Source organism: Drosophila santomea, chromosome 2L, assembly GCF_016746245.2.
Source record: "Drosophila santomea strain STO CAGO 1482 chromosome 2L, Prin_Dsan_1.1, whole genome shotgun sequence".
In the NCBI taxonomy this organism is placed as follows: domain Eukaryota; kingdom Metazoa; phylum Arthropoda; class Insecta; order Diptera; family Drosophilidae; genus Drosophila; species Drosophila santomea.
The window spans coordinates 11,379,892-11,397,996 of NC_053016.2; the positions used below are offsets into that span (position 1 = coordinate 11,379,892).

The window sequence follows — 18,105 nt, forward strand, 5'->3', positions numbered from 1 at the left end:
CCGGTTCACTTTGCCGGATTGAACAGGACATACAAATTACGGACGACGGAAGCGAACTGATTGGGCTGGGGTCAGAAAGAAATTATAAAAAGGTGTGGTCTAGAAATATGTACGGGCAAGTATTATACAAACGCAGTTCTCGGTGTGATAGACCTAACAAAAAATCAATAATTCCATTATTCAACGTGATCTAATCACAACTGACATCCGTATCGAATTCTTAATTCCATTAAAGGGCAACATATGGTCAAAAAAGAAGTCATTTTGATTTAGCAACCCTTTCGGTTTTACTCAAGTAAGCCATGGCAATGATTTACCACCTTGATCTTTGTTTGGCAGCCCCCGTCAGACCATTAAATAAATTAAAAATGAGCAACAGAAGGGAGAAATTGGCTAGCCACATTTATTTGAGTATGCTTTGAAATTCGAGCTGTGGCAGGACACATTTGACTTTCACCTTGTGCTGGGCGCCGAGTTCAAGGCAAGAACATGAAAAGGCCACAGAAAAGTCGGGTGGATAGAAAAAAAAAAAAAACGAACGAACTCCACTCGAACTCAGTCAGACACTGGGACTCGATGGATGCAAATCTCGATGGATATAGCCTGCACCTGCATCTACACACAAGTTTAGTGTTTCATTTCAGATGCACATTCAACGGGCGATTCGCTTCGACTGGGCGGTAGAAGGAAAAAGTCCAGTTGGGGTTACGCCCTCGGCAATCCATCAAGTTGGCCTGCTGCTGTGGCCACTACCCAGGACCCAATACCCAAAAGCCAACCGATGGCCAACCCCTGAATGCATTAGCCATAACTCTCATTATGTGGCATCCGATCCGGACCCGGGTCATAGCTCCAAAGTCTAGCGACCCATTCAATCACGCTATAGCGCCCCCAAAATTTCCACCGCTCCCAGCGGCCGACAAATGGCGAAAACGTAGCCAGATTTTCAATGCGAAAAACACTCTCGAAATGCCGCAATCAACCGCATTTTCGGCGTGGATTTAGAGATGTGATTTTCCAAGTGAGTCAGGGCTTTCTTCTTTTAAACAAGACGGAGCGTTCCTGGACATTCGCATATACTTGCTTACCAGTTTGATCAGCTTGTATTTTAATTAAATATTAGAACCATTATTTACAGGAATAGGGAATGTTTCCAAGTACCACCACATCACCATTATATTTATTGAAATTTACGAGAACTTTTTGTAGTTATGAACTAAGCCTAGGTCTTGCACTATTCCATTAGCATATACTGGAATTAGCTCTGATTTCTTTTCACCCGCCCAGTGGCCAAATTATTCGGACTGCTAAGTGGACAGGGACTGGGAATAGAGCTTCAAGTGGGAAGCTACTGTCCGATTGCCCGATTATGCTGTTGCATTCCGTGATGAATGCGAATGCGAATGGAAAGGCCGGCCACCTGGTTTCAACTCGCACTGAAAGTTCAACTCCAACTTGTGCTGTGACTCCCAGTTGGCCATCGGATTGGAGTCGGATTAATTTGCCAGTGATAGTGCTCGGGCTTCCATTGCACTTGCTTGGATTTCCATTTTTTATTTTTTTTCATCCTGTTTTTGGTGGCGAAACTTTTTTGCAGCTGTGCAAATTTGTGCAGCATCGTCATAGAAAAGTTAAAATGAAATAAAGTAGCGGGAAGTGAACAGGAGTGTGCATCACAGGGTCCTGTGTGCTCTGTATACTGTCGTGTGTCCGGCTAATCAAGTTTTGCAACATTTGCGCACAAAAAATGCTTTCTACCATACAGATTTTTATCAGCCACTTTTGTGCAGGGCCAAAGTGGGTTAACAATATGTAATATAGTTAAAATTGCTGCTGCTAAGTGCCGAGATAATTGGGTTTTGTAATGAATGCCCTAAGCCATTTTTTAGTGAAATCAGTTCACCAACAAAGCCAGATTAATTCGACCAAAGGGGAACAATACCTAAACATAGCTACGGATAATGGATTTTGTTCCTATTTCATTTGGCATTAAATATGCATTAAGGGATAATTGCATTACGTTCTTATGAGTGCAAGTGCCTTGCATGGGGAGACAGCTTTCGATAGTCAGTTTAAAATTTACATTAAATTTGGTTCGTAGATGTATTTGATATTTTATTAAATTTGAAGTTGTGCTTGTTATTGGCAAAATGTGTATTTTACTAAGCTCTTCAGATTTTGTCTGTCCCGTTCTCGTTCACTTTATAAATGTCTGTGAGCATTATATTTTATTGGTTAAAGTTGGCTAACGATTTATATTGGATATTTTGAATGTTTCAGCTTAGCATACAAATAAATAACCAGCACAACAACTCACACACACACACCCTTGCAGACAAGACATCTTCTTTAGTACCGAGTCCTGCTTTATCCTCTCATTCTTATTCTGCTGCTGCTTCACCCAACATCATTTATATTCAACTTGTTTTCGAAGCGTCTGAGTAACTTTGTGAAAAAGAGTATTGGAGACTTTTACACTTGAAAAGAAAAGCTATAATAATGCCAGATATGAGATAGCTCAGTCGTCCCTTTAAATTTTCCACTTTTACTTTAGCAATTATAACTATAGCAATAATATCATATCCATGCAATTATCTTATAACTGATTTTCGATTGCATCTTGTGTTCCACTTGTCTAACGTATTATTTTTGAAAATGTATGAAACATATTAAGATATTTATTTTCTCATTCACTGTGCACATGTGTGGCAGCCATTTTTGCGTGTTTTTACAGCATTATGTGGTGGGTTACTCACTGCTGAGTGGTGCACGATGGTGGGTGGTGCTCGGTGGTGGATGGTGGGTGGTGCTGTTAAGGATGGGCATGTGGTTGGGTGGGGCTGGGCTGTCTGGATTGCACGCTTCAGTTGAACGCACAAGCAAATGTTGTTGCTCAATCGAAAGTATCAAATTGCCCACAATAACACTTAAATCCCGAGCTTCTATAAGTTGAAGTCAACAGCTGGTGGACTCGTGGGGGCATGGGGATGAATTGGAGCCAAGGAAATGAGTAGACCAAATAAAAATGTTCAGCTCAACGAGAAACTGTCAACTTGGACTTCAGCTTGGGCTAATCGAAGGAAAATATTTGAAATAAACTTGAGATTTTATGATGGTTATCTAAGAAGTGCCATTGTAGCACACAAGCACACATTACCACAAGTCAATCAAATAGTTTCATATATTTATTGTAAATGTTATTACCCTTCGTATTTCATTACAAAACAAACGTGGCTGTATTCTAATAGTGTTCGGCTATTTGAAAACTAGGTAAATATATATTTTAAAATTGCTTCCTATCGTAACATTTTTACTGTTCATTCAATGTGTTTGTAGCCTAAAGAAAATCAATACATTTAAATTCAAACCCCAGTGATTGCAACTTTGTTCAGCATTGGACATCTCAATCGCCTCAACTTCTGCCAGCAATAAGTGTCATAAACTTTTCTACGGCATATTTCATTTTTAATTCTTTTTCCTTGGCGTTTCCTTGGCCGAATCTTGGCAAGCACCGGAGCCAACTTATTCAATCGCAAATGTTTGTCAGCAAGGGGGAAAAGGTTAGCAGAGACACAGTCTGAGTTGGGTCAAAGGTCGTGCGCCAGAAGGAAATGGTAAGAAACTTTGTTGGCTGGTTGGCCGGGAATGCCAAGAATTCGATGGACGGGCGACTGGAAAACGAAAAGAATGTTGGAGAAACACAGCGAGCAACTGTTGTGCAATCGTGTCAAATATTAAAACATGAAATACATATTAAACGAGCACTGAGACTAAGCGGAATACCGATTGAAATCTCCGCCAGCTTAGACAGCATGGGAGTCCTGCCGGAGTCGTAGTGCAAACATGAGCACAATAAGTTCAAAAATATAGACAATATTTTGCTATTCGCTGGCGCATCCAGCATCCTCTGTACTATGCCATAAAACATCGCGAAATCGGTAAAACAAAAAAGTTCGAGAAGCAAAGCAAAAATCAAGCAGCCAAAGGGCAAAAGATAAGCGACTTTTTGGGTAGGAGTTTTTCCTCATCTAATGGCCAAAAACGCAGACAGGAAAATCCCCACATCGCCAGCTGCTGGAAAAACAATAACAAAGATATAAATAACAGTTGCATCGGAAGAGTAGCACTGAAAGACGAGACATCGAATCGTGATTTGCTTGAGGAGCACAAAGTGCTTCAATATTTTATATTCGATGTGCTTTAATATAATTTACATGCATAGTCGAACAGTCAAAAGTCAATTGTTTATGCAAGATGAACCATCAATTTAAGGGGCACCTCTCACTTTAAGTTATAGATTAAAAACATTTATTACTACCTTACCTGATAGAAGGATAATTAAGTTTTGTCAGGTGTTTTGGGGTCAATTGAATTTGTAAACAAGGCTAATAAATTTAGAAGAAATCAACAAAATCTACACGCAAGAATCACCAAAGATTGGTCAATTCCTTAAAATATTGTGAATGACAGCAAAAGTTCATCTCCTGATTGCGAATCTGTGGCATTCTGGAAGTATCCTTGCGGCCTGTGCATCCGGCTAACGAGCAGTCGAGTCCTTTCTGTCTGTATGCCTGTCCAGGGTCAACATTAATATTTGAGCAACGTACGCTGCCTGCGATTCGCCATTCTCGACTATAGTTTTTTTTCGACTTTGGGTGTGTGTTTATCTGTTCAACTCGTCCGGCTGCCTCCGCTATATATCTTTTATATATATGTATATATATATATCTATACACTATAGTACTGCTGCTGTTGTTGATTATTCAAGGATCAGAGCAGAGCGGCACAAACAAAGCACATGGCAGCAGTCAGCGGAGCAACTTCTGCACTCAGCGTATAAATTTCGCCGGCTGCAAACGAACTCAGCAAAATCAGCAAAAATTTCTGGGTGTAAAAACACATTTCGGACCGGGTACGGTACGCTCGCAAAGGGTAGGGCGTGGCACAAAATATGCGGCGTACGTGTTAAGTGGCAAACGTTTTTCAACCAAAATCCCAGTTAACTGAAGCCAGAGCTCAAGCCAAAAACCCAGCCGAAGCAAGCCAAAAACCCGGGTCCGTCAGTCAAGTCAAGTCACGAGGTTTTTGCCACGCATTTGTAAACTTTATAAATCAGTTCGTGTCGAAGCTAAAGTTGGGCTAAGGATGCAGTTTGTGGGGTGTTTTTTTTTTCCTTCAGCCAGCCAAACAGCCAGCCAGCCAGCGATGCGTTGCGAAAATATTTCACGTTATTTTTGTAAATTGCATACTTTGCGGCGCTCTCCACGTTGATTTGACAGACGGGATCCGTCTTCTGAGCTCGAAGTTTCCTGCTTTCCATGTATATGACTATAGGGTAGAGTGGGTCTTCGTTTTCCATATATTCTAATTGCAGCAAATTCGAATAAAGGTCCATATTATTGAACTATTATTATTGTTTCTGTACCTATTCAATATTACGTATACGACAAGATATCCATACAATGTTTGCATCTTAACAGCTCGATAGATTAAATATAATAAAATAATAAGCTAATAATAGTTCTCAAAATAACATTCTAATTTGGTTTATCTGGTCTTTGTTCCAATTTCAGGTTCGTAAAATCAACAATTATTGACCCAATCTGATAAGTTGGCCGGAAATTTACTATGTGGTTAAATTGAGTAAGAAATTAAATGGTATAAGTGCCCATTTTGCAGATAGCTACGTGAATATAATTTGTGGGCTAAACAGAAATTGCATGGCTACAACATTAATTAATGGCCATTAATGTGGCGAATGAATCGAGAGCTCCGGCTGTTAAACAGGCGACACAAAGGATATCAGGGAGCTGGGCGTACGGGGGCGTGTCCATTTCTGCCTTAATAAGCAATTTTTAAAATGCAATTACTCGAGCATTGTACACACTCGAGTGAAGCGATTGTGAAATGAATTTTTATTGAAAATGCGCATGCAAACTCATTACGTATACGAGGCGTTGGACAAACAAGCGCCAGCACAAGCCCTTATATACATGTACCCTCTGTCATTCACACACACACACACACACATACACTACCACTCTGGGAAACCGCACACGCACACCACCAGGCGCCAATCAATGCCGAGTTACACATATGAGTTTAATAACTTTGCCGCTGCCGAGAATGGTCGATCCTAAGTCGACAACTTGGTCATTAGGGGCCCGGGCCGAAATGTTAATCACAATACCACAAAACGTTATAATGTTTGGAGGATGCGGTTCTTCGACGCCACTCCCTCCCCTTCTACACCCCCCCTCCCCTTCCACTCGAGCAACAATAACAATTATTTTGACCAAGCGCACACAGATACTAAATATGTACACTAAGAATGACGAGGAGCAGCGTTAATCATCAAGTTATGCCTGCTTTTGTAAGGGGCTTCTTAATCAAATGCCTTCAAATGAATTAGATTATACGAAATTAGCAACATGTGTCATAGGAGTTCTTTATTTTTGCACAGTGTACTGGTGTGTATGTCTCATTGGAATAGTGAACCGCAATTTGGCTGCCTGACTCGTTGAGAGCTGCTAACTAGTTGAAAATGCAAACGCAAACCATAAACCGACGACGAACTGAGACAGAGCGCCGTGGGCCAGTGCTCTGTCCCAGTCCCACCTTTGTGGCGCCACCCGTTTTGCTGCCTCCCCACTATTGAGGCAACAACATAATCAAAGTCCCCCCCAACCCAAACCACCCACCCAAAACCCCAAGTTGGATGATGGGCCTTGGCCCCAAAGCGGTAAACGGAGCAGCGCTTAGTTCGATCACAAACACAACACACATGGGATGAGCGGTGGGGTGGTGGGTGGCGTTGGCTTGCGAACCATAATTGTTGGCAAACTTACCATTTCCTGTGCCGGCTACACTGCGAGAAAGTTTCACTCAGGCAGAAACTTTGATTAGTTCAATCAATTGAGCAACTGAGCTGGAAATAATGCGCAAGGAATCGGTTTACCAAATTAGCCAACCGAGCATTGGAAATGGAATCGAGGTGAAATCTCTACCTCAGCTATTGATATGAGTTATTGATTTGCTTACATTCGAATTGCTTAAGAAATTAAAATATATTAAGTTTAAAAATCCATAAGAAAACCATGCCATTTTCTAATTAAGTGTCATAAGTCAGCTTTAAGGATCTTTTTTCTTTCCTTTACACCTGATAGAATTCAATAACTTTTCATTAGTGTATGAGACTTTTGTTAGTTCCTCATTTAAATTAGCTAACTTGTATTGTATAAACTTATTGTGTATGACTATAAAGAGGATGCCTAAAAATTATTGTTCCCCTAAAAAAAAATCAAGAAGCATACTAGTATACTTCGTTATTGGCCAGTCATTGAAATTGGTTGACCACTGAAATTTTAAGATCATTCAAATAGGTCATTCAAATTCGTAGGCTGCGTTTTTAGATACGTCGTATTTACGTTGCTCTCACCGACAAATCTGAAATCAGAAATTATTTCGTGGATTTTTTCGACTTTCATTGTGTATCACGTGCGATTAGAAGAGGCTGTGTGTGTGTGTGTTTGTGTCATCGGCAGGGGCAGCCATCAAATCGATCGATACGTATTACAATACCAGCGACAGCTGGGGATGGACCTGTGGTGCTGATGGTGCTGCTGATGGCGGTGGTAGTGGTGGATGCGGTGATGGCGGTGGTGCGGTGGCTTGGCCCCAGATCCCTTAACCTAACTACCCCGTATGGCGAGGTCCTTTGTGCTGGCTTTGCTTCCACTTCAATCATAACAGTGTTCAATTGTTGTTTTTATTACCACATTTTCCTTCACCTTTCCGGGCGAGAAACAAAAGCTGCGAGAGCGGTAGCAAATTGGTTGGCTCCACTTCCTCCTGCTGTCGTTATCCTTTGGAGTATATGTATTTTTTGTTCGCTGCTTTTTTGTTTTTTGTGTTATGGCTGTGCTTCTTTTACGGTTTCAGTCGAGCAACCTTTACATGGTGCTTATCTTGCGGCCTGTGTCTGTTTCCTACCCCGATTACTGCCCCTCGTCCTTGCCACGATTTTCCGCATGAACAGCGGCCATGTGTGTGTGTGCGGCGGTATGCGTGTGTTTGTGTGTGTGCGAGGACTTTCTGCCCACAGTTTGCAACAATTGCGCATAATATAAATTAATAATGCAACAATTGCATTTTGTTATGCTTCCATCTCCACGCTGTTGTGCCACTGCTGATTTCATTAAATATTTTTGTTGCCCCACCCACTCGTGCTTATCGGTAGCCAGAAGAGAACAGGATGTCAAGAAGAACACTGATAAAAATGAAAGTAAAATAAATAATATGTAAATCTTTGTATAGATAGAACGTAAATTCTTTATCTTGTAAGTTTTTTAATTTTTATTACTATTTTTATTTTCCTTTATAAATATTTTCTTAAGTACAACTTTCAAAGGATCCTCTTCCTTAGAACTTCAGTTTGGAAGACATTTATCTTGCAAGGAACCGGAATACAACCTTAAAGCTTTTTAATTTGAAATTTGTTATGTGTTTTTTATTCAGTGTAGGTGCTTTTCATTGCTGTTGTCCCTCTCACTTTTATGAGCCTGCTGTAGACGTGGGCATAACCATTAAGTGTGATCTGCAGGTCCTGCCGCATTGAATGCATTTGGCATACCAACCAACTCCTGGCTCCTTTACGACCCCGTTAAGGTCGAAACGAGTTTTCCTTTTCTTTTGCCCGGCTTCTTGTTGTATTGTTTGTTCTATCAAATGTCGAACAAGATACGTGTTGGGCTTTTTAATGACAGTGGGTAGCGAGCTGGTGGCTGTGGCAATCGTGATTTGCTGTCAGACATAACTAATTACGAGAGTGGAGTGATTACTGTAGTTTGCGACTTGCGAACTACAACTAATGTAGCCATGCTGTTTCATATGAGTCATAAACAAATTTATATTTGCTGCGTGAGCTTAAGTTTGAACCATAACTCAGATACACAAAAAACGGCTAATAGAAAGTCATCCCAATCCTTAATGCAGAGAGTTCGCTGACATATTTAGCAATCGATGGGGATTACTGCTAAATTCCTCTTTGCACTTAAGTTAATTTCCAACTCTACTATTTCAATTAGCATTTCGCTTTAATTAGAAACAAGTTATCTCCGGGCTGAATATCGATTCCGGCCCATCAAAATGCCACTGACTGAGCAGAAACTGCAATGTCCACGCCATCGAGGGCTCATTATCACAAAATATCAATATTAATTAGTGTGTATTACGTGACAACTTTCGGCCTGTCCTGGACTCCAAACTAACTTGGCCACCAGTTCAGGGAGATCCCGGGGAAAGCTGGTCATAATTGTTTTCCGACCTCACCATGGGAATGGACTGGAGGCCGGGGAATCGGAAAATCAGGCAACTCGTCCTCAATGGATGGATTAACAAAGCGATTGGCAACGACATTAACATTTTCATCAGGCCTCAGGCTCAATTTCAGTAACAGTACTCCATCCCCAACGAGTTGACGTCGTAATCCATCATCGATGCCATTTAGTGGGGGCGGTGGAGCTTTGAATTTTTATGATTATTATGTATTTGTGCGTTGCGAGGCTCTGCCGGGAGGTAGAACCTGCACTGGATTGCTTACTATCAGCGATTCCGCTGACTTAACCATTTATCGCAACTCATGGCGCACGTTTCTCATTAGTCTGGCTTCCCCAAGCCCCAAGCTCCGCCGCCGACACACATCCGGCTCTATTGTTGTCCGCGTTCATGAACAGTGGAGATTACTGGTGAAAAGGGTAAATTCTGGCAGCGGACCTCTATATGACTATGCTGTATGCTTTTGGATTGCTAAAATAAAAATGCGTGGTAAAGTTAAGCACGCTCCAAGTTATTGATTTCTGATCTAGAACGCATAATACGAAATCATGTTAAATTTGATCCCATTCTTAAATGTAGCAACTTATTGAAACTCGTAACCACGAATCAGAAATCTTATTAATATCTTAAAAGTTAGATTCTATTATTTTGAAATTTTTAACATCCTCAAACTGAAAAAGGTTTGATAAAACCGCTCAAAATCTGCAAAGTAGTTGCTTTTTAAAAGTTTTCAATCTTGATTTATGTGATATATGTACATCCTTGAAAATCATTAGTTACGTCACCTTGTACCCATTGTGTTTGCGTTCCATTCGGCGGCGGGTGGCAAAGTGGCGATAATGATGACTGACTTATACAAAGACAACTCCTTCCATTCCGTTTGCCTCCCGCCGGCGGACTGTGAACACGTTTAATCTGCTTGCCACAGATTTCTATCACTGTCATGGCCGTTTGTTGTAGCCAGTGCGCCCTGTTAATGTCGCCGGCATTCGAGCCAACCCTGGCTGCTTGTCACAGTCTGCTATTGTCAGCGAACATCGATACCGCCGGCTGTGGCTTCGTCCTGCGAAGAAAAACGGAGCTGTTTTTATTTTGTATTTTCCGCTCCTAGCCCGGTTCCTTTGGGTTAACATCGGCGCCAGTGTCGGATCTGCGCCCGTACTCGCCTCTTTTTTTAATGATACACAATTAGTGGGATGATAAATGGTCTGTCAAATGCAGCATCATCAGGAAGGAGTCGAGTTAAAGCCAGTCAACCCTGGTCATCCTGTACACTACTGCAAAAATTGCAATTTTAATTTTAAAATCTTTAGATGTACCAAAATAATACACTAAATAATGAGGGATTTCTCATAACTAATCATTCTAGTATCACCTACAGGACTTCAAAGTTAAGATAACATTAAAATGTATTAAACAATTTTGAGGTATAGAACATTAAGGGCATAGCTTTTATTTGACTAAAATATAATTCGAGATTTTCCCAGTGTAATTTCCCTTCTCGATAGCAGTACTGAAGTTGCCCTGCGCCTTTGTTGTAGTTTTCCCATTGATATTAGTAGCTCTCTTTGTAGCGCCAAGTGAAACGTATCGGACAGATAAAAAAGAATAACAAAAAAGATATATATATGTATATACATATTTGTTGAAAAGGAAGAATGAAATAAAGTTGGCAAGGAAAGGAAAATAAACTAATGATGCCAGCGCCCAGATATTGGATATTAATTGGTACAAATAACAAGATGCGCTGCCTGCACTCTGCGTCTTTGGCAATCCATGGAGCCGGGAAACCCCCGAGCGAGGGAAGCGACAGAATCAATTAAAACGACAGAAATAAATTGTACACACAAAGTACGACTAAGCAGTGGGCAAACTGACTGCCGGATGGATGTAGTAGATATAGCAGATATAGCAGAACTAATTCTGATTAGTGTCGTCGCAGTCGTCGCAGTCCTGGCAGCTGCAACCCCAATGAATTAGGGGGTGGAAATCAGCCTGAAATCTTGATTAAATACGAGTATATATATTCATTTATCAGCATGGCTAGCATGTATTAAAACGCACTATGAACTGGTTGGAAGTACTTAATTACGTCATAGATGTTTAATAAATTGGATATATACCTAATGAAGCTTTCCTTTTTAACTTATTTTTACAATGATCTACTATGTTGTCCTTAGGAATAAAAAATGTTTTATTTAGGCTCCAATCCTCTTACGTAGCTCTCAACAAGCTCTCGACAGTACTACTTGTATAATTGCTAATCAAAGGACGAGCTGCTCAAATGGACTGCTTCAATAATCCCCCATCCTGAAATGCAAATGCTATGGCTTTCAAAACTGGAAATTATCGTTAGCAAATCAGGTTGCCACAACGTATCGGATAACGTGGCACGTTGAGTGTTTGCCCTGTGATTCGATTTCACTGCTGACGACATCAAAGTCGCCGGCCTCACGTAATTTGCATGGACCATGACTATCCGTGAGGCATTTCTTGTTGGCTGGCATTCGTCGTGTATCGTGCAACTAAACGCACCCGCATTGTTATCGGATTGCAAATGATGTGGGTGGGATGGGTTGCTGGATGTTGAATGGGGCATGGTGGATAGGTTGGGGTCGCATAATTTGGGTTGCATGTAACTTTCCATCGAACTTGACTGGGTGTTGCAATAACTGTCTACCCCAGGGGTCGTTTAACGTTTGGGTTTTTCATTATTAGTTTCTGTGTTTTCATTCGCCAAATTCGGTAAATTTAATCGTAACCACATTGATATGCGGCGTTGTTCGGAAACTCTATACCTTGAGGGCATATAAGTTGACTTACATAATAGCTGTACTCAATCTTTTTAAGCTGCATCTATCCTTGAAACTAACGCCTTGATGATAGCAAGACAGTAAAACCGCACCGCAAGGAACAGTTATGGCTTAATTTATATAATTATAATTTATGAGTTCTACATATGTAGATACAAATCAACACTTTTATGACACGATTAGCATACAAACTGGTAACCGCAGCTGTAGGTATAATTTGAAGATAAATTAAGCTTTAATCATTACAATTTATGAGCTTAGATACAAACCAACAGATTTATAGAGCAAACAGTCAATCTTTTGAATAGCACCTAATCTTTTGCTTTAGTTTTCAGAACTCATTAGCTTAGCTACAAACTAGCCCATTTATGGAGTAAGCCCGCAGACAGTTTATCCTGTAAAGTGTTTACTATCGGATAGCTAGATTTACCCTACATCCCTTTGGTAATATTTCTCTTAAATTTCCCGAGATGGTATTCTATCGCGTGCAGGACCGCAAGTAGCTGCCATACTGATTGCCTGAATGTAGCGTGAGCTTCACACGCATAAACCTCTTCGCAGTCACCTGTAGACGGGCGATGCCACTCGAGCACGGTTACTTAACTTTTACCGCCGCCTTGTTTTCCGGGGTTTTCCAGGGTTTTCCGGGGGATGATAGGAACCGCAGAAGACGGCAGAATGGCAACAGCGAATGCTGGCTATGCTGGTTGTTATAAGGAAAGCCCCCCAGTCTCGTCCTTTACTGCGCCAGAATGCGAAAACTCACTCAAAATAAATGCGCAATTAATTTTCATGGTAAAACTCGACGGGAACTTGGACCAAAGGTTGAACTGAGTAAGGTGGTGAGAGTTCAGTGGGTGCGTTGGGGGGTGGTGGAGAAATTGTTGTTTCCTAGTACAACTTTTACCATTGAGGGCAAAAAATAATAATAACAAGCTGCTTGGCTCCGGCGAAAAGTCCACAAAACTTTGCTTAGAATGGAGAATGGAGGCAACAGAAAAAATGAAATCAAGTAATGAAAGGCAGCCAAGTAAACAGTTGCCGGAACATCGAAAAAATATTCTTTTCAATAAAAACAAGCGTGTGAAATATTTATACTTTTTCACCAGTTGTTCAACCGTACGCACAAATTTTTGCAACTAAAATAAGCATTTCTAATGGAGAAATAGTTGTCCAAGTGGCATTGGTTATGTATAACCACATAGTTTGTTTTAAAAGTATGACATGTTAAAGTAATTAATGCATATACAAAAAATTGTCAAAAAACTTTTTTGTTCCTTAAAACAGAAACAGATATTGAGCTACATATACATAAAAAATTTTTTTAAATATTTTAAACAATGCTGAAAAAACAGCTTTGATTTTGTGCTGTGTGAACACATATTAATTTATATTTCACGCAGAGCTCTGCTGAGTGAATTTCAAAATGGAAATCAAAATATTCGGTGGCCACAAATGAGCAAAGTTTTCTTTCACAGCTTTCGAGTGCTTTTTTTTACTTTTTGTGTTCCGTTTGTCGCTATTTTTGTTGTTTCCTCAACTTTGGAGCAAAGCTGCAGAATTTATTGCTTTTGAAATGCGGTTGCGCATAAATGTGCAGCAAGCAAAACATTAAAAATAGAAGAATCTCTTACAACTGCGTTTTCGAATGGACGCGAACTCAAATGAAATGAAAAATCCTCACATAATTGCAAACGCGTGAGATACTTGCCAAATGGCGAAATTATGAAAATGAAATGGAAAAACCATTTCGCAGCCTCTTCTGGGCGGTTGGGAAAATCTCTGGGGTCCCATGCTTTTCTCCTTATTTTGTGTTAATTTTTTTTTAATATTCCGTTCAGGTTTTTTCGCCCCGAAGGCATTTTGGCGCCTCGTCTTTGGGTTTGACCAACTATTGCATTGATGCCTTGCCAGCTTGGGTACTAACTTTTTCTAATCAAATTCTTAAGCTATTTTAACTCTGTTCAGTTGCAAACAAATTACGTTTTAGTACATTTTATATGAATAAATAGCTTTAAATGTTATAGCTTATGGCACACACTGAAAGAAGCTTAACTATTAAATGTATCAAGAACATAATCCCACCCTGAACTAATCGATACTCGTGCGCAGAGAGCGAAAAGGACTTTAATTCCACATCAAACATGCATTGTTTGACGGTAGGCCCAGCATAAAGCATAAAGTGCATGAATATTTCATTCGGCAACTGCCCGCCTTGAATGCAGCCCACATAATTGAGTGCTCTTTTATTTAACATGCAAAATTAATGACCGGGGTCTGCATGAATGCAATAAAACTATTAATCAATAAGCGCTCATATGCCCATTCACACACAGTCTGAAGTGGCGGATAAAAAAATTTGAGAGTATGAGCATACAACTTTTGCCCACTTTATAAATTTAATGGAGTTTGCCAAAGCAGTACAGCAATTATATTTTCAAACTTTTTTCCCAACAGCAGTTTTAGTAGCTGCATGAGTAATCATTTTGAGTTGTATACTCTTGTATATCAGGCATAGCCATTATAACAAATTCCGCTTAAGTGCTAGTTCTGGTAATTTTCATAATAAATTGGGATTTGTAACAGATATGTTTAAGTACTTGTAACGGAGTAAAAAAAAATTTGTTTATTCTACAATAGTTTGAAAAACACTTTTGGTGTTTATAGTTGAATATTTTTCATGAAAATATTCTTGCGCATTTATTTTGACCTTAAATCTGAATGCCAACTAACCTTTGCATAATATAATCTTCATTCTTAAAAAAAATAATTTTTTAGTATGTTACTAACCACGCTTACTACTGTAAACTAAAAACCGGTTGGTTTCAGCCGACTCTATACATGTATTTTTTTTATTTCCCCCAGTTTTTTAGCCAGTCGTGAGTGGCTTTAGTTGGCCAAAGATTCTAGAGAAAGTCCGCAGCTGGAAGCGGCTGTAGAAAAAATATATATGACTGGTAGGGGGTGAAAGTACAATAGCGCAAAGTTTCAAGTGGACTCGCATGTTCTGGCAGGGGTGGTGTCGGAAGGGGGTCGTCCGGGGGGTGTCATTGGAAAAGGGAATGGAGTAGATATAGGGATAGGGATCGGGAGAATGTTGGTCGTTGGCATCTGTTCAGCGTTGTGGCACATATTCCACTTTTGTCTTTTATTGCGTGTTGCTGGTCCCTGCAGCTTGTAGCTCAGCTTGGCTCCCCCGGTTGAAAGCCCACCAGCCAGCAGCTTGTATTTCATTGTTTTAAAACAATGTTTCCCCATTTGGCTGCGCTGCTGACTTTGATTTGCCATCCCTCTCGCACGCCCCTTTATTGCAGCCGGTTCATCTTTTTTTTTTTTGCCCTTATGCCCACTGTGCGATGTGTGCTTTAAGGCTTTAAAGCTTTCGTATCTGTAAGTTATTTACGTTGTGTGTATACCTTGAAAACGATCGGAATAATCTAATTAGATTAAGGCTGTTTAAATCACCTAGTAGTTATGGGTATCGGTTATAAGTTTACTATCAGACAAGAGGCAAACAACATCCTCGATAGTATAGTGGTTAGTATCCCCGCCTGTCACGCGGGAGACCGGGGTTCAATTCCCCGTCGGGGAGATGGATGAAACCTTTTTTTATCTATTTTATTTTTTTTTTAATTATATATATAAACAATTTAATATTAGGCAACAAATCAATAGCAAATGTAGCATTTATGTCTTTTGAATGCGTATTTTAATGATTTTGAAAACACATCTGAAACGTACACTTTCGGTGATTGACGGAGGTCCTACTTCTCTCATTAATTTTTGTATGGGAATGTTGCGGCTGGGTGTTGAAAGCAATAACAATAAATTGCTTGCGAAAAAAGAACGTTATTGTCTACTCCTTCGGGACTTCAGCCACTTCTACGAAAAGCAGGCAACAAACAAATTAAGGTGAAACTAATAAATTTTCAACACTTAACAAAATGCAAACACAAACCGAAACCTCCAACTTAAGCATCGTTTGTTGTTGGCTGGTCACGCCCCCTCCATCCACCCGCCCACCGCCCACGCAAAAGGAACTTGAAAATGTCTGGGAGGGTTTGGCTGGCCCTTTTGGTTGCTTCCTGTTTGCTGGAGCACATGGCGAACCTTAACAAAGTTTCTCCTCAAAATTAAGTTGCCTTCCCGGCTGCTATGCGAATTCAATAAATTTGCCCCAGGACATGTGGGTGTGCGACTGTGTGTGTGTATGTGTGTAAGAGTGTTTTTGTTTGGGACAGGCAAAGCGAATTCGAGAATAGCAGCAACAACAGAAACAAAACAGGATGAAGGGCAGCTAGTGGAAAAAGTTTGCACAGATCCTGTAATATGAAGACCGCAGAACGGAAGTTGAAAGCAACATTTCCCATCAGAGACGTAAGCAGGATATTATCAAGGGGCTCACCAGTTTTAATGTATGCTGTTTAATTATTATCTTGATATTTGTACGCTTTTTATAATTTGAAGTGTCTGTTCTTTAACACATCATATTTTTAGAAATTGATATATGGATTCCATTTGATGCAAACAATGAATACCCTGCAGTGCCGCCCTCCTTATATATATTTTGCGCCACTTTCAGCATATATACGCCCTGCACCTGTGGCTAAAGTTTGGGAAAAAATAATAATAACACGAAATTGGTGAAAAATTGCTAGCGAAAGGGTAAAGGAATCTGGGTTACAAACATTTTCGAATCGTATTCTCGTTCTGTGTGAGCATTTTTTTTTGTGCCCGCTTGTGTTTTTCTCAAAGGGAATTTATGCCAACGCGAATATTTCCATTGATTTTAGTTCTCTTTATTGCCATTTTACCATTCGCAATATATAGGAACCCCAGCGGTATTTGCATCTTTTAAACGTTGTTTTGTTTCTTTGGTTGCAACCCCTTGTCACGAGCAAATAAATTGCCGGCTTGCTGGAAAGCAATCGGAAAAAAGGCAAAAACCAGTTTTCTGGGCGAGGGAAGGGGGTGGGGGTGGGAAAAACCAGCTCGGAAAACCAGCTGCAACGGAAGCGAGCGAGCAGCGAACCAAAATGGCAATATGCACAAAGGGGCAGGACCAGAATTCCATTCAGCTCCCAATTCCGAGCACCATTCGATTATTCATTTTAGCCGACAGTCGCCAGGCAACTGTCCAACACAGTTGCAATTGCAAAACACGATGTGCATTACTCAAATGGAGCTCTAATGGCTGCTCCAATTGAAAACTAATCAGTGAATTGAGTAAATTGACAAAAAAAGAGGGAAGCGCAAATGGAAATCACCGGTCCAAATGTGTGCTATTAAAAATGTATATCAATACAAACTAATGAAAGTACTGTCAAAGCTCAATTGGAAAATAAGTTTAATTAGGCGGGTCTCGAAGATGTCAATGGGAATTAGGTTTATAGGGAAAAGAATAGGCAAATGTACTTTGAATTAATAATAATTAATCTTCTATGTCCAATCTTTCATACTAACCGAGTACTCATGTGCTCTTAAGCATATTCGTAACCTATAAACTAACAAAATCTTTATCTTTTGTATCTTTTCAGGTGTGTATCGTGTAATTTATGAACTTACTTAAATTGATGAGGACTCCAGCATTAACAAGTTTCTAGTGCGCTCTTTTTGTATACAACTACCTTTGCTTTTCATTTAAATAACTGCACTCCATTAGCATTTCTGAAAACTTTAAGTTTTTCAATTCATCAGTTGCCAAGGTGAAAATTCCAAGGCAAAATTATTGCCTTTGAGAGCTCCCGAACCCGCCTTGTCGAATAGCAAACAAAAAAAAAAAAGAAAAGAAAAGAAAAGGAAAACCGAACCCGAGAGACGACTTTAGCGTTTTACATTTTCCCCTGTTTTCCTCTTTCATTTTGACAAGCATTTTTCCGACTCGCCCTTATCATTGTCTTTGCACTTCTTCTGAGCCTGTGGCGCTTTTATCTTTACTTTCAGTTTACTTTATATC

The 18,105-nt window shown here is 40.1% G+C and overlaps 1 protein-coding gene and 1 non-coding gene across 2 annotated transcripts in view; both read left to right on the top strand.

Moving 5' to 3' along the window:
* LOC120444348 (semaphorin-1A) overlaps positions 1-18,105 on the top strand; it is a 133,283-nt gene that overhangs the window by 58,674 nt on the left and 56,504 nt on the right. The gene's annotated exons all lie outside the window — the stretch shown is intronic.
* On the top strand, positions 15,670-15,741 carry Trnad-guc. The gene has a single exon. It is a non-coding gene; the product is annotated as a tRNA-Asp (tRNA).